The sequence below is a fragment of the Vulpes vulpes genome, chromosome 4 (genome assembly GCF_048418805.1).
Source record: "Vulpes vulpes isolate BD-2025 chromosome 4, VulVul3, whole genome shotgun sequence".
NCBI lineage: Eukaryota > Metazoa > Chordata > Mammalia > Carnivora > Canidae > Vulpes > Vulpes vulpes.
The window spans coordinates 125,887,146-125,911,191 of record NC_132783.1 but is presented as its reverse complement, the minus strand read 5'-3'; the positions used below and the strand labels follow the sequence as shown (position 1 = coordinate 125,911,191).

The 24,046-nt window shown below is 39.7% G+C and overlaps 1 protein-coding gene across 5 annotated transcripts in view; it reads left to right on the top strand.

The window, feature by feature from the left end:
* The window catches only part of GHR (growth hormone receptor), a 271,425-nt gene that overhangs the window by 69,325 nt on the left and 178,054 nt on the right, over positions 1–24,046 (top strand). The window contains exon 1 of one of the 5 annotated variants that reach the window (XM_072756983.1): positions 12,905–13,106. The exons of 3 other annotated variants lie outside the window; for them this stretch is intronic. The gene's annotated coding sequence lies outside the window, so the exon portion shown is untranslated. Of the gene's footprint in view, positions 1–12,904; positions 13,107–24,046 lie in introns of those variants that run through there. One more of the 5 variants, XM_072756985.1, reaches the window with a different exon arrangement.

The window sequence follows — 24,046 nt, the reverse complement described above, 5'->3', positions numbered from 1 at the left end:
CTTCACCAAGATTATAATTCTAAAATAAGGTGATGTGAATGAATTCATCACATTGGTCTAGGATATCCCTCCCTGTAACCAAATTTCTTTCACAAATTGGAGGAATATACAGTATTACATAGAGACTATATAGTATTCATGTTTTCTCCATGTGGTCAGCTCCTGATCTAATGGAGAAAGAGTAAGCAGGAAAATTATCAGGTTCAGATGGTGTTAACTGGAATGTGAGAACATCACGAAAGGAAAGGTACAACATGTTCTGGTATGTACAAGTTTTGATTACTAGGTGTACTCTTGCTGGCTGTTGGGGTGCCCTAGGCTCTGTCTAACTTTAGTTTGCGATTACCAGGGTCTCAGAAATGGAAATCTCCAAGACCAGATGTGGATCCAGTTTTTCTCCTACCATGTTCCAAATTTCTCCCTGTACCCAAACAATAAAAGGAAAATTTCCTCCTATAATGTGAAATAAAGGTTGTCAAAAGACTTGACATGCCTTTGGCCTTTTTTGGACCCCAAGGATAATCGCATTCAAAAATAGGTACACTGTCAAAATAGGAAATATATTAGTAGAATCAGCACATGATTCACTTAAAATAATACTTCTTTGGGGGCGAGGTGGAGATGCAATCTCTTCCAGATTTTAAGGACAGAGATGGTTGAAAGAGATGTGATATCTTTACCTAAAAGATGGTAGACTACACTGTCACCTTTTGACAATGATGTGAAATGAAGAATTCCTTTGAAGATTGTTAATGCATGTAACAAATACTGAGAGCCTGTCATGAGCTAGTCAGTGTTAGAGGTGGTTGAGATTACACAATGAACAAAACAAGATCATTTTTTACATTTAATGAAGGGAGTCAATCAATAAATATATGATATGTCACATAGAGATAAGTACTATGGGGAAAAGCAAAATAGGGTAAGAGGGTAGGTGGAGCAGGTTGACCCAGAAGTTGGTATTTTATTTGAGATAATCGGAATTTTTTCTAATAATTTGCTCAGAGAACTAAAGGACATAAAACAGAGAGCCTTATGGATATCTGGGGGAAGATATTAGAAACTGTTTTAAATGTTCCAACAGAAAATTTATTTGGATTCAGAATAGCAGGCTTCTCTGTGCATAGAACGAAAGGGGGAAAGATAAAAAGGGGAGCTTTGGGAAAGCAGAAGGGATACACTGAATATACCCACTGAATTTATACATAGCACTGATTAGACAAACCATAAAATTGAATTATGTATTTGTCAGTCTTTTATAGGGTTTTTAAATATGAGACCCATAGTTCTGTTAAGCATCATGGTCTTCTGTATAAACCAAGTTATAATGAACATGGGATTATCCTCCAAAGCTTAGACTAACTAAAAAAACAATAGTTCATATACATTGCCCAGAGTAGATTATGTTATGAATCTGGACTGGGAAGTAATAAAACCAGATTGTGCCTCTCTGTGGTCCCTCCTCCATTTCACCAGATTTTGTGCCTGATTTTTACAAAGAAGAGATCTTGCTGGGCCGGGCAATTTCAAGGAGGAAAAGCAGAAAAGTATAGATAAAGATCCTGTGTTAGCTGGCTTCACGTTGCCTTCACATCCCTCAAAGGACCCACCTTATCCTGGTCTTCGGTATGAACAAAATGTTCTCCTAGAGGGCATGACTTCTTCTCTAGGCCAGGACAAGGATGCCAAGGACTTCGATCATATCACCTTTCCAAGAGTCTTTTGGAAAATTTTTGCCTTATGTTCTATATATTTTCATGATCTCAAAAGGTGCTTTTTTCTCCTTCCACATGAAAAGAGGCATCAGTGAACCCTGCCCCTTTCAGCTAAGAATTGCTCCAGGTTTTTTGAATGCCTGACATGACATGGTGTCACATGTGCCAGTTGGAAGTGGTTTCCCTGTTCACAAGGACAGTCAGATCTCACCTACACACCTCCCAGTCTTGCCTTGCCTTCAGGGTTGTTGAGCATGCGTGTTGGGAGTTGTTGACTATTAAAGCAGGACTGGCATTGGACCAGCAGGAGAATATGCTGGAATTCTACTTCTTGGAGCTGAAGAGAATTTCTGTTCAAGCCCAATCCTTGGACTGATGACTCAAGACTGATTAAAGCAGCAAGGAAGTACTTCCTGAGAAGGGATGGCATCCAGACACAAGTCATTACTTGAGCAATTTTGTCCACAGTTTGTGAGTTTCAAGTGCTTCAGTGTTTATGGTTTTTTGTTTTTACAAGTCATAATTTTTTTTTAAAAAAGTTCTTTCATGCACTTAGAAAACATTTCTTGAGCATCTGCCCTGGGTCCAGTCCTGTGCCATACTTGCTCAAGAGAATTAGGTAGCACTGTCTCTGCACTTGTGGAGTTAACTGTTTTATTAAAAAGATAAGACTTCCAGCAGGAAAAAAAAAAAAATCCAAGAAGGAGCAAGTGAGAAGCCAAGCAGGAGCATTAGCTCGGTGGAAAGAGTCCAGGCTTTGGAATCAGGTAGATTTGGGTTTGGATCAGTACTGTGACCAAGAGCATGCTTTGTGAGATTCACTTATCCTGTGTGGGCCTCAGCTTTTTCTCCTGGAAAATAGGATGATAGTGCCCATTACAGTGTCACATCACATTGCTGTAGTGACTCAATAATTTATATGTAAAACAATTAGTGTAGAGCCTTGCACACCAGGAAGCACTTACTGTTTAATCAGACAAATAGGAGATCTGGATTCTAGTTTTGATTCTGCAATTGTTAGAGACCTTTAGGTAAGTCACTTTATCATACCATATGTGTAGGTCATTTGTGAAGTGAAGGGAACAATCTCTGCACAATGTGTTTTACCTCCAAAATCCCATGTTATTTTGTCTTGTTTTTTTTTTTTAATCTTTTTGTTGTTGTTGTTGTTTTTTAAGATGTATTTATTTTTAGAGCGCACACCACCAACATGTGAGCAGGGGAGGGGCTGAGGGAGAGGGAGAGAAGCAGACTCTCCACTGAAGCATGGAGCCTGATGATGATCCATCTCATGACCCTGAAATCATGACCAGAACCAAAATCAAGAGTTGTAGATGCTTAACCAACTGAGCCACCCAATTACCCCAATTCCACGTTATTTTGAACTGAAATATACTGAGTAAAAAGCTCCATGGATGCTTCTCCTTTGTAATACTAATGCTAGCAATAAATCTTCAATATTTACTGAGGACTTGCTCTGGAACCAGGAGCCATATAGGTTCTTTACTTTCTTTGTTATTTATTCCGTGTGACACTCTTAGCAAAATGGATAATCTTGTCCTCTTTCCTATCTTCTAAGCTGTATTTTATCCATTTTAGTATTTCTCAAATCAGGATACATTATACAATAAGTATATTTAATGTGGTAGTTTTTTCCCCAGAAGCCATTTCTAAGTGAGATAGGACATCTCATAATTGATGGTATCTGTGAAGCAAGGGAATTGAATATTTTTTTCCAGTACTTTGGATGACAAAGCTGGGTCTTAGAAAGGTAAATGTACATGCCCAAGATAAGTAACAAAGGCAAAGCCAAAAATTGAATTGAAATTTGTCTGGTTTCGCTCATTTTGCCATACTTCTTAGTAGCAAAGGGTTTTAAAAGTTGCCAAAAGTATAAACTTTGTTCACTTCCTTTTCCGTAGCAAAACATTTTTGATTCATCGCTAGATTGAACTGTAGGTTGCCTATTTATTAATTCTAAATGAAAAGACATATTTTAGTCTTCTATAAAGCCAGACTTTCTAGACAATGTATCCTGCAAAATGAAATGTTGACATCTATTTCATGTGAACATTACCAGTGACATTGGTCAGTCTGAAAGGTTATTTTCCTCAAGATAAGAAACTATTGGACTCCTAGATCTCCTTTAGGAATTTCACTCTGACCTGAGTTCAGCTGGGTAATAGCAGCAAATTTTTCCCTAGACTTTCGGGATTCTAGGTCCTTACAAGGAAGTAGGGATGTAATCATTCACAGTTGATTATTAAGCAGAATCGTTGAAAAATAACAGCAGTATTCTTTGACCTCAGTCTTTATAGGTAAACTGCTAATCTTGTATAGATATAAGACTGAATTACTAACCTATTGACATTAGTACAAATTAGCTGGCTAATGGGCCAGTTATTACTATTGAAGACTTTTTTGAAGTATGTTAAAATTCTTATTCCCTGTGTTTCTTAGAAACAGAAGCTTGGGGCTTTTATTAGAACTTCTCAATCTAATAACCAGCTGTCTGTAGTATCAAATCAGCTCTGCTGTCAAAATGATTGTAGTTTCAAGGTTAATAGAAAAAAGTTTTAACAAAGGTGACCATGGTGGTCACCTTTGCAAGTATCTTTTGATTCAGGAAGTGAAACTTTTATTGAAAAGAGGTATTTGTAGAGCTGGCTCTCTGTTAAGTCATTCTGAAGCTCTTAAAAGGTTCTGTCTCTACTTTGAACAGGACATAGGTGTTAGCGTATTTGCCTAGACTGACCAAATGAATAAACAACTTACGTGTGTTTAGGATTTGCTTTTCCTTCCTCTGTCTAGCAGCTTCAGCACTGAAGTGCAGTTGTAAAATTACACATGGTAGAATTTGAAATGGTCCCGGCAAGAAATCAAGAGGCTTTAATAAAGGGGAGAGACATACAAGTGGGGGTGGGAGTGAAGTCACTAATGAAATGTGTTGAGGCCCTTGGACCCCAGCCATGAGGTGGGAGCTGTTACCACTCCTGTACCTGGAGCAGCAATGGGAGGAAATGGTGTTACTCTTGTTCTGGAAGAGCACGCATCACAGAGGATGGGCAAGTAACAGAAGCTAGAGTCCTATAGGGACTTAGGTTCTGTCAGAATGCAGGAATTGTAGGGAAGTCATCTGCTGCAGCCCTGCCAGTCTTCCTACTGCTACTGTCAGTACCTCTCTTTCAAATCTCCATTGTTCAAACCCAATAGGAAATCAGCCAGCAAGTGAGCCCAGAGATTGAGGCCATAGCAGCCAAGCTTCTTGAGGTGTAGGAGGAGGAGAAAGATCTAGAATGGACCTGTTAGGGGGGCAGGGCCAAATAGAATAATGAGCCCAGATGGGAAATGCTATTTTAGAGTCCAAAAGCTGCCAAAAACGAATGGTATATTCAAGGAACCCAGGGCCCTGACCTCATTGGATCTTGGATTAGCATCTGCTTTCTGATACTTTTTGCAAAGCCACTTGTAAATGCCTGCCAGTGTCCAGAATCACTGGTCAGTTCAGCCTGTCCCAGCTTTATCACTCAAGACTATGTGCAGCTGGGGGGTGGTAGCACTGAGAGGGCTGGTTCTATAGCTTACTGATGGGTGAAGGTCCAAAAAGAAAAAAAAAAAATAAAAGGAACGTCATTGAAAAATCTCTCCAAGAGATATACTAATTAAGGATGGAATAAGTAGGGAAGCCTGGAGGAGGCATGTGCATGAAAATGACTTGCATATGATTTCACAGCTATATAGTAATGTTCTGTCCCACATTCCTGCCACCCGTCCCCCTGCTATCTTCTAGAGCCCTCATTTGAGGGCTTTCACTCCCACCCTCCTTATTCTAAGTAATGAACCTCAAGAGATGTCTACTCTTGGTATGAACGATGATATTACACAACATAGTAAGATATTGCATCTTACCCATCTCCCAACAGAAAGTTTGTGTATGAAGTTACTGTTGTTTCACCAGCTTGAAAGGGAACAAGAACTTTTCCAAAGGAGGGGGGAAGGATATCACTGTGTGATGAAATGTCTATCAATGGATGGTCATTTACTATATGACAACTGCTTACAGCCTACACTGACTAACTCTCCACTTGTAGCTGACAAGAAATACACATCCTTACCCCACACCATATTTCATGGTTCATGTCGTAATCTGTTTGGGCTGCTGTACCAAAATACCAGAGACTGGGTGGCTTTAAAAAAAATTATTTCTGTAGTCCTGGAAGCTGGAAGTCTGAGATCAGGGTGCCAGCATGGTCAGGTGAGGACCCCCTTCTGGGTCACAGACTCACATGGTGGAAGGGAACCTGGTTAATCTCTTTATAAGAGCACTAATGTCATTCATGAGGGCTCTACTCTCATAACCTAAGGCCCTGCTTACTAATACTATAACCTTTGGGTGTCGATTTCAACATGCAAGTTTGGGAGAGGACACAGCATTCAAATCATAGAAGTTCATTATTACAATATTCTGCACTTCTCTTGCTTCATCATACTTCTAGTTGGCAAAATTCCACTCAAGGTTATATCCACCTGTCCACCTCAACTGTGCCTGCACCTGAGAGACCCAGCAGAAAATGCATACCATGCTGACTGGTCTCGATGTAAAGGCACAGCCACTAACCTCATGGAGCCCTTAGGAATGTCTGGCAGTGCCCCTTATTTCTCTAGTCCAAGTTACTTTTCTACTCTTCTAGACCACTATTTCACACTTTCTCATTTATCCTCAAGCCTCTAACACTTAACTTCCCACATCCTACCTCTGCAGATAACCGATCTTCCTATTTTACTGCAAAACAAACCCAAAGGTAATCAGGAGAGCATCTACAAGCTTCCAACACCACATCTATGCATCTCTCAGAATCAGTGCCCATATGCCAAGCCTCCCTCCTTTAACAGAGAGCTAAGACAGATCTCTCTGCTGGACACTTGCTTTCCCTCTTATCTTCCATGCAGGGATGTTACCCCAGCAATTCTCCCCTTCTCGCTATTGTATTGTCTGTTTTCTCTCTTCACTGGATCATTCTGGTCACCATAAAACATGCTGTAATGTCCCCATACTATTAAAAAATAAACATACAGTTGGTGGTCTTGTGTCTTTAGCCACTGCTCTACTTTTAAATCCCTCCTTTCGGCAAAACTCTCTGGGAGGGTTGACTATGCTCCATTGGTTATAGTGGGGTGGCACATGGACACCAAAACCATGCTCAGCCACGGGGACATTTGCTCACCATATGCTGGGTGCCTAGTTCAGTAGCAAATCCTTAGTCTTCATCTTCCTTGACCTGTTTGATCTCCACCCCACCTTCTTTACTTGGGGTCCAGAACACACCACACTGTCCTGATATTCCTCGCACCTCACAGGTCTTCCTTATAAGCTTTCTTTGCTGTTTTTGCTCATTATCCCAGCATCCATTCCAGTGACCCAGGATCCAGGCCTTAGACCTTTTTCTTTTTTGGCATGAGGTAAGGGGGTTGGGGAGGGTACTCTTCTGCCACCATAAGCACTTCCTACTTCTGTTCCAGGCATCCAAGCTTTTGTACTACAAATTAAAGTTAAGTCCATAAGGTTTGTAGATATTGGCACTTTCTCAGCCTGCTAGTGGGTTGCTGGAGAGTCCATTTTTGATAGGAATGTGAATACGTTTACTCTTGTGGCTTTAAATAATATCTGTGCCCTGAAAAGTTCAGATTCATCTCCCCTGAGCTCTGGACAGGTTGAAATCTCCACTTGAATGCTGTATAGAGGACACTGAAAATTGACTTTACCCCAAAAACAAACTAACCACTCTTAATTGGATCATCCTCCAGTCGTCCCTCCCATTCCGGTGGTGACATCACCACCCTTCATTCAGTTCCTTAGGCTGAAATGTATTGGAGCCATCCTGACTCCATTCTTCTGTTCATTTTCCAAAGCTGATTCATCAGCAAATCCTAACCATTTCACACAATTTTCACTAGTTCCTTCCTGGTCCAAGCCACCATCATCTCTCACCTGGGGGGATTGCAAAGACTGCTGTGAGGTCCACTTGCTTCTGCAGTTGTTTATTCCTCTCCCCTTGGATCCTTGCTCCCCTCCCTGCCCCCTCCCTCCCCCCACCAGTTTGTTTTCAGCACATTATATCATCTCATGCCTCTGCTCAAAGCTCTCCAGTGCCTCCCCATTTCATAGTGGCCTGTAAGGCCCTTTGTGGTCGATGTTTCTGCTATAGCACTCTATGTGTCCTGTAAAACTCTGTGTTCTGCAAAATGCACTCTAAAAATAACAAGGCTTATGGGAAAGTTTGGATTGGAGCAGACCTCTCCTATCTTACATAACTTAAAACCTCCAGCACTAGGCAGGACAGCAAGGGGTAGCTTGGGAGAGCCGTGCGGGTAAGAGGGGGCACACTTCTGGGGAGGTAGCTCGGGCGGGGGTGCTCATTTTTAATTCTCTTAAATGGAGCTGAACTCACTCCAGCCCATGCAGGAACCACACTGAGGGCTTCCTCCCTTCCTGCTAAGATTAGATTTCTACTCCCATTCTGGCTCCTTTGGCTAAGAAAAATCTTCTTTCCATCTTATACCAACATTACCCTACTGTTTACCAATAGTCTATGAGCAGACTGCTGGTACGGAAACACATGTTGTAACAGAACAGCCTGTCCTCACTGTCATGTTGGCTCTTTCTCGGATGTGTCAGGCAAGTGCCTACCTTGAGGCTTTTGCACTTGCTCTGCTCTCCACCTGGAGTGCTCTCCCTCTGGGAAGCTGCCTGGATTTCTTCATCTCTTTCAAATCTCTGTTCTGATTTTTCCTTCAGAGCATCAGCTTTCCTGGCAGCTCATTTGAAAGTACAACACTCTCACCACCCACCTCCCCCGTGCAGACATTCTTCCCTGCGTGTCGTGGTTTATTTTTCTCCATAGGACTTACCATCTGATGCATATTACTCGCTTATTGCCTGACCCACATCCATAAGTATAGAAGCTCTGAGAAGGCAAGGGTTGTGTGGTTTTTGTTTTAGTTGTTTGCTTTTTCTCTGCTGTATCTTCAGTGCCTAGAGCATGGCCCAGCATGTGCAAGGCATTTCGTAAATCTTTGTGGAATGAGTGAAACTCACATTCTTTTAGAATTTGTCTGAATTTCCTTCTAACCTAGAGAATGGTCCATCTGCCTTTATTTCTTTTCTGAATTTGTGTTTGTGAAGATATTCAATGAATATGTGTATATACCTCTATATTCATTTATATATGTGTACGTGTGGATGTATGTATCTATGTGCACACCTACATATATATGTATACATACATATGTGTAAATAAACTATCAATATTTCATTTCTACATGTTTTTCTACAGCAAAACTTATTCTGTATCCAAATCCTTTGGGACCCTATACTTGGATAGCAGGCGGCCCATTGGCAACTAGCTGCGTAAAACTGTTAATTAATAAAGGTAACAAAACAAGTATATTCTCCATAACAGTTTTGGACTTGAATTAAAAATTTTGACACCCTCTTCCCCTGGTCTCTCTTAGGTTCCCTCTGCCAGTTCCGATTCATCTCTCAACTCATAGTGGTATCACTCCCTCAACCCCTGAACACTTTTTAACACCTTAAACTTCTTACTCTGGTGCCCTAAACTCATGGTGCTGGGAGGAAAACATTTTTTTAATGACCAAGGAAATAAAGCCGAATCAGAGAGATCCTTAGTGAGGTTTCTGGTGAAAACAGCACCCTCCTGTAAGCCATTTCTCAGCTCTGCTGTGGGCAGGTTGTGTATTGTTAACAAGTTATTCTATCCACATTTCCGCATCTCAGTGGACTAATGCAGCCAAATTTTGATAATCAGGTGATTCCTAGAGACCTAATGCTTTAAACAATAACAGCAAAAGTACCTCTTTGGTGAGATTTCAACTGTGTAGGGGCAGGTATTTGGGAGAAAAATGCTGGCTTAGCCTCTGACATCATATTTCCCAGGGCTGTGGAGTAAGAAGTACACAGCTTCTCCCGTGGTCTCCAAGTGACTTTGTGGATTATCCAGTTTGTAGCCTTCTCCCTCCCGTGTGGAGGCCAGCTATCTTTTGGCCACTTCACAGCTCATTAGCAGCCCAGTGAGAGGCCAGTGAGAGGAAATAGATGAGATAAAGCTTAAATATGTCACATTGGTTATTCCTTAGCAGCTCTGATAAAAGGCTTAGCAGGAAGAGGTTAAAACTTTGTTAAAGAGGTTTGGGGATTATCTGTGACTTTAGCTTATGTATGTTACCTTCCTCCTTTCCCTGTCACCTTTTTTCTAGTGATTAACCATGAGTTAGTTACTAACATTAATGATTTCAATATGAAAATTCTTTACAATCCTGTAGGTCCTTGAAAAAATAAAACTCCCTATGCTTGGAATGTTATTTTTCCTAGTCAACATTGGACAAGTTCTTGAACTAGAACTGGTCTTGAAGACGAGTGGCTAATTATAGGAAAAGATTTAGTAAAATCAGTGGATGCATTTTACACTATGTTTTGGATTCTGCATGTAGGAATTTGATTGCTTGCATGTGGCTTCTGGGTACAGGTCCCCAATCCAGATTTGTTCTGCAAATCTGCAAATCTATGAGCAAGATCACCTCTTTGGATAGGAAGGCCCAGAGATTCCACATTGGGAAGATAAGTTCACACTACACTACTTGGTGGGATCTTCAGCCTTGTTTCTCTGATAATCAGGTCTCTCTTACCTTCTGTTTAAAATTTATCCTCAAAAAGCAGATTTTATCTGGGTTTAGGCAAGCAAACTCCCAGCAATCTATGATCATAGACATAAATGGTTGTAGATATAAGCAGAAAGAAATGATTCAGAGATATATTGGTCTCAGGGTATCTTTGTAAGTATAGAGTTAGTAGAAACAGGTGTGGGTTTGAGAAATAGAAGTGAAAAATTGGAGCAAGGCCTAAGTAAGAGGAAGGGCTAAGGCAGTAAATAGACTGGGATTTCTGGTGAAGTAATACCCAGGCCTGTCTCTAGAACTCCACCATGGTAAGAAGTTGGTGAAGATCTGTGGTCATTACTGAATGAGAGAGGAGAATGGAAAGAAAAGATGGTGTGAGGGTCAGTGGAACATCCCTCTGAGTAGTATGATCCCAGTCCCATTTGATAAAGGAGCTATGTGAGATTTCCTATGCTTAGCCTCTGTCATCTGAAAGTGGATTAGACCTTTATAGACCAATAAGACACTTGATTTCACTAGGAGTTTGTGACATCTCAGAGGAGGAAGAGCAATGAGGGCAGGTGATGGGTACAACCACGTCTTGAAACAATCTCATAAAAGGTGGCCAGGAGGGGGCAGTCATCTTTTATCAAGAACAGAGACTGAAATTGCCAAGAGTACTTAGGCCAGGGAGGAAAGCATGATGCAGGCTTTACCACAGTGCAATGTCTTATACACAGTAGGCACTTAATCTGCGTTTGCTAGCTGCTGGTTTTTCCCCAATCTAATCAGAATTCCATACAGACCTTCAACCTGGTCCCTTTCAGAAAACCAAAGAATGACTCTAAAGGAAAATGATTCCAAATCCAGAAAGCAGTTTTGCCTTACTGGTAAAAACAGTTTTCTTTTCCTCGTAGTTTACTTTGGCACAGGCTAGTGGCTCTTTCATGCAGACAGCTACTGTTTACAGCTGTTATCATGTTTTTCCTTCTCCATCTCCTGGTATTCTGTCATTGAATACTGTCAGTTCACTAATGGAACTCACTTTATAAGCTGCTGCGTTTTTCTTTTTCCATGGAATCAGTGTTACTATGCTCCGTTTCATCTAAATAGCATTGGCTTCTGAGCCAGGCAGGTGTACAGCAGAAAGAAGAGTGACGGTAGACACAGGTCAAGAACTAACCTAATGATTTCATGCATTTGGCGGTAAGGCTTACTTAAGCTCCCAGTTTCATTCTGTTGGATTTTGTCTATAACCTGATGGAACTCAGTCTTGAACGAACACTTGGTGGATCTAAAAGCAGTAAGCCCAGAAGTTTGCACTTTTCTCAACTGTAGCTGTTTACTTAGCTGGAGAAAATTTAGTGGGTGGTCCAGCCTTCATAACCAGTAAGAGTGAAGTTGGGTTGTAAAAGCTTTGGTGAAGGAGGGTAGTAGGAATCCTCCTGTGTCATCAGTGTTTACACAGCCTGTAAATGAGTGCATTAGGTGTGTGGATCTTGTGAGACCACAGTTGCAGCTTTCTCTCCATGGAGTTGCTTAGTATAAATCTAAGAACTATGCCCACCAAAAGCTTTTCTGGATCCATGAACTGAATAACAATAGTAAAAGTTAATGGAAACAAAGACTTCATTTGGCTTTCCTTTGGAGTAGGTTACAGAGGATAACTGTGACATTCATTATAGGGTAGATTTTTGTCATTTACTTGTGGGTTCATGTGGGTCATTGTAACCTCTAATTAGTATTTGTTCCTGACTGTTGTCATTGCGCTCCCACATGGGAGGGACAAAAGGCTTGAAGTTGAGATTAACATCACCGAGGTGATTAGGTTGTTACCCTTATATACAAGAAAAACAACTAACAACTATTCAAGAACAGGACGTCACTGAGAGAATCCTAGAACATGAGGTGCAGCTGAAGAATGATCCTACACCAAAGAGGCCAAGTCAGATTAAAAGGGTAAGAGAAGGGATGCCTGGGTGGCTCAGCAGTTGAGCGTCTGCCTTTGGCCAAGGGTGTGATCCTGAAGTCCTGGGATCAAGTCCCATATCAGGCTCTTTGCATGGAGCCTGCTTCTCCCCTCTGCCTGTGTCTCTGCCTCTCTCTCTCTCTTTCTCTCTCTCTCTCTCTCTCTCATGAATAAATAAAATCTTTTTTGAAAAAAGGGGGTAAGAGAAGCAGCTGTACAATGACCATGCTGCCCCTCCCCCACACCAGGACAGCACCAAATGAAGAGGTCTGCCTTGAGCCTTCAGTTTCTACAGTAGGAAGAGAATCCTGGAGGGACAGTTAACACCCCCCCAGCATTGTGGGTCTCTTTGAGGGAGCCCCTACTCTGATCTTGTACCACAGGAATTTCAGGGGAATCTGTGGGGCTCAGTCCCTGGGAATCTGATTGTGGAGGAGAAAGGGAGAGGGCCTCTCAACAACCAGCACATGAATTTTGGCAGACCGAGTTCACCTGGACAGTGCCCAAGTAGTAACCCTTGCCAGAGGATTTGCTCATCTGCAGAACCAAGTCAGATGTACTCTAACCAGGGAACTCAGGAGAGTACAGATCTGCCTGATTTGGGTCCTCAAATGAGGAGTTTTGCTGGCCCTCAGCTAGGAGCTGAATCATAGTCCTGCTCACTGTGGAGAATCTCTTCAGGCCCCATCTGACCAGAATGACTGGCAACATCTAGAAGCAGTGTGGCCTAACAGCACTTGAGCTGAGAGGTGAGTGGGCAAAGCTGATCATCCCCAGAGCGAAGCCAGTACCAGGCATGGAACATTCCTGTGCTATGCAGAGGCAGGGGGATTAATTTACAGCCATGGCTGAGGGTAGCTTCCAGCCCCTCCCAATCAGAGAGCCTGTTTGGGAAACTGATAGTCTGGAGCAGCCCCTACCCCTCTTGCCCAGGCAAGGGAGCTGAAACAGCCTCATGTATCATGGTATCTTCTAACCATCTGACAGAAAGGCTGGAGATAACTACTGGAAGCTGTGCAGCTCAGTGGCCCTAGACCCAAGAGGTAGGCAGAGCTGATACTTTGTAGGGCAAAGCCAGTGGCCTTGTTTGGTCAGGGAAGTTGGGATGTGGGTTTGTTTGAGTTAATATGGCCACCAGAATACTTTGTCAACTCTAGAGCTGCTGCTTCTGCTGTGCCCAGACAGAGAATCTAATTCATAGCCCCACTCATTGCTGAATACGTATTTTAGCCCATCAAACCAGGGAACCTAACCAGAGTAGGCAGGAAGCTGCAGAGGCCATTGAGCAGCCCTACATACAGTGAACAGAGAGCACAGCCCATGGCTTTCTCTGTGTGCAGAGCAAAATCAGTAGTTTCAGTTGACTGGGGAATTGAATGCAGTCTGGACTGACCTGGGTCCCCAAACAAGTTTTATAGACTCTGCTGCCTTGACAGGGTAGGGAAGCTAATTCAAAGCCCCATCTACTACTGAATATAGTACTCATTCCCAACCATCTGGTAAGCCTGACCAGAGAATCCAGGCAACTATGGATCTCATCCTACAGCTTCACTTAGGTTGGAAACCAAGCCAACAGTCCATCTAACTGTTCTCAGACAGTAGCAAACCATCTCCACCCCCATCCCCATCCTCAGAGCTTGAACAATTGCCTTGCTCAAAAATAGATCATAATAATGGGCCCCACCTGCCCCAGGACATTACCACCAAACACACCCAGGAACCCAAAGTGAGCTGACTGGTGAAAAACTCTTTATCAAAGCAAACCTGTAAAGTCTGGAAAAGGAGCCTGATTACTGAAATGAGCAGACACCAATGTAAGGAGTCAGGATCATAAAAAGGTAAATGCAACACCACCAAAGAAAAATAATAAAGCTCCAATAACTCACCCTAAATAAATGGAGATCTATGAACTGCCAGACAAAGAATTCAGAATAATGAGTTTAATGAGCTACAAGAAGACACAGACAACCAAACAAAATTGAGAAAACAATGCATGAACAAAATAAGTTTGACAAAAAAATAGACATCAAAAACCAGAAATTCTGGCGTTGAAAAATACAATAATGGAACTGAAGAATTCAGTATAGAGTTTCAAAAGTAGACTTGATCATACAGAAGAATCAGTGAGCTGGAGGATAAGATATTAAAAATTACTGAGTCAGAGGAGCAAACAGGATGAAAGAGTGAGGAAAGCCTATGGGTATTATGGTACACAATGAAAAGAAATAATATTAGCATTATAGGAATTCCAGAAGAGAAGGGGGAAAAGTATATTTAAAGCAATAATGGCTGAAAACTTCTCAAACCTGGGGAGAGAAATTGATATTGAGATCCATAAAGCCCAAAGAATTCCAAATAGGTTGAATCCAAATAGGACTACATTGAGACACATAAGTAAACTGTCAAAAGTCAAAGAATTTTAAGAGCAGTAAAAGAGAAGAGAGAAGTTGCATACAACTTCAGACTAGTGGCAGATTTCTCAGGCTAGGAGAGAATGGAGTGATATATTCAGAAAATTGTAAAAAAAAAAAAAAAAACGACTGAAAATCAAGAATTCTACACCTAGTAGATCTGTTCTTCAGAAATGAAGAAGGAATAGACCTTCCTGAACAAAAGCTGAGGGTGTTGATTACCACAGTACCTGTCTTAAAAGAAATAGTAAAGGGAGGGGTGCTTGGGTGGCTCAGTTGGTTAAGCATCTGACTCCTGATTTTGGGCTCAGGTCATGATCTCAAGGTCCTATGTTGGGCTCTGCACTCAATGGGGAATCTGCTTGAGAGTCTCTCCTTCTCCCTCTACCTCCCTGGGCTCACATGTGCACTCTCTCTCTCTCTCTCTCTCTCAGTAAATAAATACAATCTTTTTTTAAAAAGTATTAAAGGAACTTCTTTGAAACATAAAAGAACACTAATATCATAAAAACCTGAGTAAATCTCACTGGTAATGGTAAATATATTGTCATAGTTATACTCTACAATATGATAATAGTGACACAGAATTCACTTAAAACTCGTTTAAAAGTTAAAAAATTAAATCTAATAAAATAACCATATCTATAATAATCTATTGTTATATAATATGAAAACATAAATTTTAACAGCAAAAATTTAAACTGTGAAGGGGATGAGAAAAGTGTAAAGTTTATACATTTTATTTAAATTGTTATCAGTTTAAAATAGGGTGTATAAATTTAAAATCTTTTATGTAAGCCTCATGGTAACCACAAAGGAAAATCTAATGGTAATTATATACAAAAGAACATGACAAAGAAGTCAGAGTATATTGGTAACAAAAGACATCAAAACACAGAAAGATAGCAGGATAAGAATCATGGAAAAGTGAGTCTACAACCAACCAGAAAACAACAAAATGGCTATAGTAAGTCCTTATCCCATCAGTAATTGCTTTAGACATAAGTGAATTCAGGTCTCCAATTAAAGAACATATAATAGCTGAATGGATTTTAAAAAACAAGAAAACCAGGATCCAACAATATGTTGGCTTCAAGAGACTCAAACTTTAGCCTTAGAGAAGATACATGGACAGAAAGTGAAGGGATGCAAAACAATATTTTAAGAAAATGGTGACCAAAGAGTGAAAAAAGAAAAAGAAAAGAAAAGGCAGGGGTAGCTATACACATATCAGACTTTAAACCAAAAAATGGCAAAAAGATTTACAAAATGTCATTAGAGATTGATAAAGAGGGCAATACGTCAAGAAGATATAACAATTGTAAATACTTATGCACCCAATTTTGGAGCACCTAAATGCATAAAACAAAAATTTTCTAACAGATCCAAAAGGAGAAATAAACAGTAATATAATAATGATTGGGGACTTTAATTTCCCACTCCCAACAATGGATAGGACATCCAGACAGAATCAATAAGGAAACAGCAGATTTGAGCAGCATTATAGACCAACTGGACCTAACAGACATATACAGAACATTCACTCCAACAACAGCAGAATGCACATTCTTCTTGAGCACACATGGAACATTTTCTCAGATAGACCATGTGGCAGGTCACCAAAGAACTTTAAGCCAATTCAAGACGATTGAAATCATACTGAGTATCTTCTGTGACCACAGTGGCATGAAACTAGAAATCCGTAACAAGAGGAAAACTGAAAAATTCATGAACACATGGAAATTAAATGGCAGTCTCCTCAACAACCAGTGGATCAAAGAAGAAGTTAAAGGGGAAATGAAATACCTTCTTGATATAAATGAAAGTGTCAATGCAGCATACTACAGTGTAGGATGCAGCAAAAAACAGTTTTAAGAGGGAGGTTCATAGCAATAAATGCCTACATTAAAAGGCAAGAAAGATCCCAAATAAACTACCTAATTCTACATGCTAGAACTAGAAAAAGAAGAGCCAACTGAGCCCAAAATTAGCAGAAGAAAGGAAATAATAAAGATTAGGACAGAAATAGAGAACAGAAAAACACCAGAAAAGAATAGCCAAACTAAGAATTGGTTCTTTGAAAAGATAAAATTGACAAACTTCTAGCTATCCAAAGGAAAAAACAAAAAGAACCCAAATCAATAAAATTATAAATAAAAGAGACATTACATCTGACAATAAAGAATTCAAAGGATTGCAAGAGGCTACTATAAGCAACTGTATAGCGACAAATTAGACAACTTAGAAGCAATGGAAAATTTCTTAGAAACATACAACTTACCAAGGCTGACTGAGGAAGAAATAGAAAATATGAGGAGACCAATTAATAGTTAAGGAGATTGAATCAGTAATCAAATATCTCCCAACAAAGGAAAAGGTCAGGATCAGATGACTTCATTGGCAATTGTACCAAACATTTAAAGAAGATTCACACCAGTCCTTCTAAAACTCTTCAAAAAAAAAAAAAAAATAGGAGAATACTCCTAAACTCAATTTACAAGGCCAGCATTATCCTGATACCAAACCTAGAAAAGGATACTACTAGAAAAGAAAACTGCAGGCCATTATCCCTGATGAACATAGGTGCAAAAATTCTCAATACAAACCAAATTCAGCAGCGCTTAAAAGGATCATTTACCATCATGAAGTGAATTTTATCCCTAGGATGCAAGGATGGTACAACATATACAAACAAATCAATGTGATACATAGGATGAAAGGAAAGAATTGTATCATCTCAATAAATGCAGAAAAAAATCATCTGACAAAAATCAACATCCATTTGTGATAAAAATCCATAACAACTGAGGTACAGAAGGAATGAATGTATCTCAACATAATAAAGGCCATATAGAACAGCCCACAGCTGACATCATACTCAGTGGTGAAAGGTTGAAAGCTTTTCCTGTAAGATCAAGAACAAGACAAACAGTGTCCACTATCACTACTCCTATTTAACATAGTACCTAGAAATAATAGCTGGAGTAATAAGGCAGATAGATGGAATTAAAATTGGAAAAGAAGATTTCTCTGATTGCAGATGACAGGGTTTTATATAAAGAAAATCTAAAGATTCAGTTGATCTAATCAATGAATTCAGTGAAGTTTCAAGATCCAAAATTAACATATAAAAATCAGTAGCATTTCTGTACACTAACAACGAATTTTCTGAAAAAGAAATCAATCCTATTTACAATAGTGTAAAAATAATAAAATACTTAGGGATAAATTTAAGATGCTGAAAGAACTGAAAACAAGACATTGATAAAAGAAATCAAAGTAATGAATAACTGGGAAGATATCCTGTGTTCATAGATTGGAAGAATGAATATTGTTAAAATGTCACTACTACTAAAAGCCATCTATGGATGTAACGCAATCCCTAACAAGATTACAATAGCACTTTTTTTTTTTTTTTTTTTACAAAACTAGGAAGAAAAAAAACACTCCTAAAATTTATATGGAAGCATAAAAGCCAAAGGAATCCTGAGAAAGAACAAGAAAGCAGGAGTCATCACACTTCCTGACTGCAAGCTATACTATGAAACTACAGTAATCAGAACAGTATCGTACTGGCATAAAAACAAATAGACCAATGGAACAGAATTGAAAACTCATAAATACACTGAAGCATACAGAGTCAAAGAATATTTGACAAAGAAGCCAAAAATACTCGATGGAGATGAGTGATGCTGGGATAATTGGATATTCACATGGAAACAAAATTGGACCCATATCTTAACACCACTCACAAAAATTAACTCAGAATGGATTAACAACTTAAATGTAACGTCTAAAATCATGAAACTGTAGAAGAAAGGGTAGGAATAAAGGTCCTTCATATGGGTCTTGGTAATGATTTTTTAGCTATGAAACCTAAAACATAAGCAACAAAATAAAATATAAATAAGTGGAACTGCATCAAACCAAAAAACTTTTGCACAGCAAAGAAACCATCAACAAAGTGAAGCGGCAGCCTATGGAATGGGAAAAAATATATTTGCAAACCATATACCTAATAAGGGGTTAATATTCAAAATATATAAAGATCTTACACATCTCAATAGCAAAAATAAACCAAAGAACCCAATTTAAAAAATGAGCAAAGGGCTTAAATAAAAGAAGATGCACAAAGACCAATGGGTACATGAAAAGATGTTCAACATCACCAGTCATTAAGAAAATGCAAATTAAAACCACACTGTGACATCACCTCATGCCTGTTAGAATAAAAAAAAGGAGATAGCACATACTGGCATGGATGTAGAGAAAAGGAACCTTGGTGCACTGTTGGTGGGATTGTAAATTGGTGTAGCCACTATGGAAAACAGTATGGAGGATTCTCAAAAATATTAAAAGTAGAAATACCATATGATCCAGCTGTTCCATTTCTAGGAATATATCCAATAAAAACCAAAAACACTAATCTGAGAAGATACGTACACTGCCATGTTTATAGCAACATTATTTACAATAGCCAAGACCTAGAAGCAATCTAAGGGTCCAGTGGATGAATGGATTAAAAAATCGTGGTAATCAATTGAACATTATTCAGCCAGTTAAAGAAAATGAGGAAATCTTACCATTTGGGACAATATGGTTGGACCTTGAATGTATTATGCTAAGTGAAATGAGTCTCAGAGAAAGACAAATACTGTATGATTTCACTTACATTTGAAATCTAAAACAAAAAACTCAGGAAAAAAAAGAGGTAGAGGATGGGGAAGGGGAAATTGGAAGAAGTTGGTCAAATGGTACAAACCTGCAGTTATAAAATAAATAAATACCACAGGTTGAATAATGTACCGCGTAATGAATATAGCTAACACTGTTGGATATTCAGGAAAGTTATTAAGAGAGTAAATCCAAGAGTTCTCATCACAAGGAGAACTTTATTTTTATGTGTATGAGAACCTGATTGTTAGTTGAACCTGTTGTGGGTCATCATTTCACAGCATGTGTAAACCAGACCATCATGCTGTGTGCTTTAAGTTGATACAGTGTTGTATGTCAGCTATTTCTCAATAAAACTGGAGGGAAAAAATTGATGCAATTAGGACGTGTAACCTTAATAAATTGCCCCCTTAATTACCAGCTTTAAAGCACTCTAGCGAATTTGTTAGATTTTTTTCAAGTACATTAGAGATTAATACTGACTTCTTATGTTTCACTGCTACTGTTCTACCTAATGCCTAAAAAAAAACTTCATCTTTATTATAAAGACTTAAAGTCAAAAATCACCGAAGAGGCAGTGTTGTACGGTGGTTGAGGACTCTGGACTCAGATGGAATCCTGATTCAGCTGCTTTGTAGCTTTGAGATCCTGAGCTTCAGGGTCCCCTCCTGTGATATGTGATGTCTGCAGAGCTTCATGAAATGAGCTTGTGAAGGGATAGCAATGGTGAGGGGAAAGAAGACAAGGCTGGGGGGTGAGGGGAGGTGGCAAGAGACAGCTAAAGAACTAAGGTAGAAGAATCTCAAACATGAAATGACCATTTTGTTTTCTTCTAAGAAGAGACATGTGTAGGTGTGCTTGTGTGGCTTTGAAACACCATAGTGCTCATCAGCAAAAGGAGGAAACTTGCACTAACGCCCAGGTGTGTCTTGCACCCTAGCCTGTTACCTGGCATCCCCTGTGGTCAGATCGATGCCTGTTGGCACAGAGGATCTTGTGGACAGGTTTGGGGCAAACTGAATCTGGTTGTTTGCACTTGTTTGCCAAAATGTGTAATTATTTACTGGCACTTGCTAAAGATACTAGTTTACAGTTTTGGGCAGAGCAAGGATTAAGTTTGATATTTGGGGGACTCTTTTTCAGCTGGCCTGTCCAGGATTCTGTGACCATTCTTGGTTTGACATGTAGCAACTGCACCTGCTGGCTAACTCATTAGACACTTGTAATTGAGAAACTCATCTTCTCAAAGAGAAAGAACCCTTCGTCATATCCTAGTTCTTCTAAGAATGACCGTATCTCTGAGTTTAATATAAATTGTAGAGGGTTGAGAAAATACATTTTGGAAAAAGGCAGTCATAACTTAAGAATTTTCCTTCGATGGGGATTTCCCTTTTAAAACCTGAACTGAGCTTAACCAAAACAATGACTGTGAATGTTGAAATAAGACCAAATTAGCCCAGTTAGAAGCTGCAAGAGGGGGGGAATGTTTTCCTGTTTTTATGACTGTAACCTTTAAGCCTAAGTCAGTCCCCAGGTCATAGCAGGCACTCAGTAAATAGCAAATGTATGAGTACAGTGTTTATATTATTGTGGCTGTCTCGTGAATAATAATAAGTCAAAGGGGAATAGAATGCATATGTGAGCCAAAGCATAAGTCCTTATGCTTGAAATGTCATCACTTCTGTATGGCCAGGAATTATTTTGTCAGTTCCAATTAAGACAAAATTGTGATGTAAAGGAAACAAAGTGAAATGTTCTATTTCATATTGTGTTTGACATCTGCAATAAGTTGTAACTAAAAATTCCTTAACTTGGTATTGAACTTGTCATATGTTTCTTAGTGGTATTGTTCATTCCAACTTAAAGTGAAATTAGGTTGCTGCCACTCATAGTAGGCATATGTTTTATGTTATGAAAATGGCATGCCTTCTGGGCATTGTCGTGTACTCCAAAAGCTTATGATATTTCTGTTGATGCTGTGCCCTATTGCTGTTGCAGCATCCGATAACCAAATTAGGCCTCTATTCCCTCCCTCAAAAGACCCATAGTCTTTTGATCACTTTAGAATATGTCAGATTTGTTCACATGACTCACTGGCTCAGTTCTCTAGTCTTCTCACATTAGATTATCCACCAGCCAAAAGTTTCGACATTTAAAAGAATGGTTAGAATCCTTTCCACTGCCCTCCCTCCCCCTTTCCCTTTCTTTCTCTAAAAATGGCCTTTAATAAAAAATCAATTTATTAATTAGAAATAAAAATAGCCTTTTGATTTCATGAAACTAATAATAATATTAATAATTAGTTTAATTAATAGTATAATATTAATACCGTTAGTGGATGTGTGCCGTTATTTGGAACCAAGCCCACAGACATAGAGCAAGTGGTCAAGAAAGATGACAACTGATGGTAGCTCAAGTTGCTTCTTAGAATAATTAAGTACCACAGTGGGTATTGCATTAATGCTGAGATTTCTTATTCAGTAAATTTCGTGTGTGGATATGTTGTTGTTGCTTGTTTGTTCCCTTTGCAACTCAAATAGCATAATCTTCTTGGGATGTGGGGAACACATATACTTAGGAAACAGAGACTCCTTTTCTCCTGTTGGTAAGGGAGACATGTGTAGAAAGAATGAAGGGATGTGTTTTCTAGGATTCTGTGAGAAATCACACGGGTAGAGAAAAAGGCTTGCAGAGAAGTAAAAGCTTCTGCCGCTTTCTCCAGGATTGACTTCACCTTCACGAGAGTCTCCCCTCCCCCTTCACCACCCCAGAGAGGCACATTTGGACAGACCAGAGCAGAGTGGCCAGCTCCTCTGTCAGAGTCAGCCAGCCTTTCGATCTCCGTCTTCCTCTTCCCAGTGTGAGTGGAACATTGCATGACCATTTCTGACTTTTCCTGCCATTAGCACACTCAACCTAGATGAATAATGCCTAGTTAAGGGGGAGGGGGGATCTTGGCAGTCACAGAGGACCAAGCTGATACCCGATCTGTCCATTGGAGAAGAAGGAGGAAGAATGATTCTTTAGGACACTGAAGCTATAAACACAAATAGAAAATTAAAGCTGAAGAATCCACTTGGAGTCAACAAAAAATGTTAAACTCTCCATTTGTCATGTGACTTATTCTTGGCATTCAAGGAGCTAGAGGCTCTTGTGGTCTAATCTGGAAAGAGTCACTAACTCGCTGTGTCACCTTGGCCAATTGGTTGATCTTCTTGTGCTGTAGTGCTCCGTCCAGCTGCTGGATGGGATGAAAAAGCAAGACCTCACTGAAACCAGATGCTGCCTCTCTGAAAAGCTTTCAGCAATAAATAATATCATATATACTTTGTTCCTGGCAGCAAGTACTGAACTGTTATAACCCCCTGTTTTCACTTGCTTCTAAATTTCTGGAAATTTCTCCTTTGGGCTTGAATTTTTCCATGCTTGTCCTCAGCCCAAAGCTTTTTGGAAAGTTTGACCAAAATTTCACTTAGCTATTTTTCCTGAATGATGGGAGAACAAGGGCAATGCATTGTGTTTTAACTCATAAAATAAATTTCAATTTTTCTTGGTATGCCCTAGAAAAGTAGCTGAGCTGCTACATGTAAAGCATTTAGTAAAAGAATCATGGTATAGTAAAGAATGCCTGCAAAAGACAATTTTAGGTTGCTTCTGTCTTTAAACAAGACCACACACAATCAGGACACATAAAAAGTTCTAGTTTAGCTTCAAGGATCGCCAAAAGGGAAGATTCCACATATTTTCTCAGTAACCCATCCCTGCTCATCAGAGGCAACTTCAGTTACTGTCAGATGCCATTTTTCTTGACCACTTTCTCTACCTGGTTCCTACCCTACAGGCCTGGTTCCTAAAAAGACTTCATGATTATGTGGTAGCATTGATACTTTGAATAAAATTGACCGTGTCTTTCAGGTAGCCTTCAAAGAAGGCTTCTCTGGTCATCATCCCTTCGTAGCTCTTAAAATTACATACATGTATGATGTCTCCCATGTGCATCCCTGCCATACGGATAGCTCTAGTATGGCAGGACCATCTGTTTTAATTCACTGTTGTCCCTGTGGCACTGCGCTTACTGCTGAGCATATCGTAGAACACATTGCTGATTGAATAAAATGGCCCTGGGTGCAGTTGTTCCTGCTGGAATTTGTTCATAGATTTGTCCACTCAGACATGCATGTGTACATTCAACAAGCATCATTACCTAGTTTATGCCAAAGCATTGCTGGGAATCCATCTGTACTTTGGCAGATATCACAGAAGTTCTGAAGGATTTATTACTTACACAGCAAAACAAAAACAATTACATTATTTGGTACCATTATTATACCTCTAATTGGAATATTGGGCTCATAAAGCCAAAGCCAGTCCTGAGGAATTTATCATTTATTGAGCATCTCTTTTGTGTCTGGCGCTGTGTTAGGTACTGAAAAGAGAACAATCAGTAAGACAGCCCCTGCCAGGAAGTCACTTACCGGTTAATGGTGTCAGGAAAACAATACTGAAATAACTTTTATACAAGGTGGAATGTAATAGTCAGGTGGGAGTCAAAAGCAAGAGAAAGATCACTGTACTACAAGATACCTTGGGATCTTGTGCAAATC